A 2,413-nucleotide genomic window follows, 5' to 3' on the forward strand; every position below is an offset into this window, starting at 1 on the left:
TTGAAATGAATCAGAGTGGTGAGTGTAAGTGAGGAGACCAGCTCGGGTCTATGTAGGTTAGGGTTTTCTCTTTAAAGCTTTGATTGTCAGTGCCATATTTTCCAAGTGAAATCAAAGCATTTCATCTTCTTCCTTCCTTCAAGGGAGACACTGGAGGACCACTTGTAGTGAGAGACGATGACGGCCGATGGGTCTTAGTGGGTCTTACATCATGGGGAGATGGTTGCGGCCAACCAAATGCCCCGGGTGTCTACTACAATCTTGCTCGTAAGTAGAAGAAGAAAAAGAAGCCTAGAAATGTTATTTTCTCCTTCTATAGCCATCTCTGATTTTTTAAACAAAAAGAAAGAGGCTTTGCACGTCTCATAATGTTATATTTTCAGTAGATTTGAGGTATTCAATAACCAAATCGAAATGACTCCATCCATAAGTCATTCAAATAATGTTTCATTTTTTATTACAGCGTATGGCGGTATGATGGAAGCCTCATTGCCATCAGTAACTATTAATACTGCATGTGACAATGCCAGTCATTGACGACGTCTGCAAGGACGAATATTGAGGTAAATAACACGTGTATTTCATGTAGGCCTACAAACGATTGAAAAGGAAACCTATGTAAAAGAGATATGAAGAGTAAACACAAAAGTCTTCAGGGTATGTGTGTACGATTAACATTTCCATGAGAAACTAACACATGATGTATATATATGTATACATATATATATATATATATATATATATATATATATATATATGTATATATATATATATATATATATATATATATATATATATATATATATTTACATACATATACATTATATATACATATATATACATTATATATATACATATATATAAATATATATACACATACACACATCTATATATATATTTATATATATATATATATATATATATATATATATACACATATATATAAATATATATATAGATATATATATATATATATATATAGATATATATATATATATATATATATATATATATATATATATATATATATATATATATATATATACATATATATACATATACAGTATACACATGTATATATATATATATAGATATATATATATATATATATGCATATAATACATATCTACATATACTGTATATACATATATACACGTATATATTATATATATATATATATATATATATATATATATATATATATATATATATATATATATATATATATGTATATATATGGATATATATATATATATATTTATATATAGGCCTATTTATAAATATATTTATATATATGTAGATATATAAATAGATAGAGGTATAAAATCATCTATCTAAAATAGCTAGAATTGATAATTAGTAATCTAATATAAGAATGTGATCATTATTTCTAATCTTAATCATAGGTGCTAAAAGCAGGTTAACAAAATCAACACTAAATAAACCAAATGTGAATATCTTCATGCAAACTGGTAAATGTAGATACTTGAAAATGTGATTCAGGTTAGAGAAAGTTTCACTGTCCTATATTATTTCTTTTCCTCGGATTTTTTTTTAAATTTTTATAGTGTATATATAAAAGATCTATTTCAATGCAGTTACTGTTCTTAAAACATCTCAATTTAATTGTTCATTACTTCTTTTGTAATGTATCTATTTCCTTGTTTTCTTTTCCTTACTGAGCTATTTTCCCCTGTTGGAGCCCTTGGACTTATTAGCTGTCAATGATAATAATAAGAATAAGAGAGCTATTCCTATTAGAGTCGAGTCTTGGTAAACTATGTAACAGGATCCTCATTATATATTGAAACTGAAGGATCTGTGGATTTGCTAAAAATGAAATCATGATTTTGTGCAGAAGGTAATTATAATGTGCTTCTTCTTATTTTCTACAGATTAGGTCTACCTACCTTGGATACAATGAAATACAGCTGCCTTTGAAACTGGACCAAGATCATGAAATTGTTCTTTTTAAATACAGAACTCCAAGTTTGATTTTCAGTATTAATCATCTCTATCGAAAATATCTTGTAATTTTCATTTTGAAATTGTGAAGTAATTATAAAAAATCATCTCTTTTTTTTTTGTGATGGTTCCTGTAATTTTGATTTTGAAATTTCATAGTAAATTATATCAATCGTCACTATTTCTTGTAAATTTTCTTGTAATTTCCATTTTGAAATTGTTAAGTAAATGAGTTGAATTCGGCTTTATTAAATTTCTAAGTATTCACAGGTATTTTATTCTTGAGCCTTCTACTAATACATACATACATTCTGTGTATCGAGGAACCTCCCCCCACTTTGGAGGGAGAAGCCGAAATAAAAAAAGATCAAAAGGGGACTTCTCTTCTCTTAGCTCCTCCCGGCCTGACGAGGAATTCGGCTGAGTTTGTTTAGTACTGCTAGGGAGG

The 2,413-nt window shown here is 27.3% G+C and overlaps 1 long non-coding RNA gene across 1 annotated transcript; it reads left to right on the top strand.

Moving 5' to 3' along the window:
* The first annotated feature begins 128 nt into the window (after positions 1-128).
* On the top strand, positions 129-2,020 carry LOC137653157 (uncharacterized). The gene is made up of 3 exons (XR_011046412.1): positions 129-267; positions 464-563; positions 1,896-2,020. It is a non-coding gene; the product is annotated as an uncharacterized lncRNA (long non-coding RNA).
* The last annotated feature ends 393 nt before the right edge of the window (positions 2,021-2,413 follow it).

The sequence above is a fragment of the Palaemon carinicauda genome, chromosome 14, assembly GCF_036898095.1.
Source record: "Palaemon carinicauda isolate YSFRI2023 chromosome 14, ASM3689809v2, whole genome shotgun sequence".
NCBI lineage: Eukaryota > Metazoa > Arthropoda > Malacostraca > Decapoda > Palaemonidae > Palaemon > Palaemon carinicauda.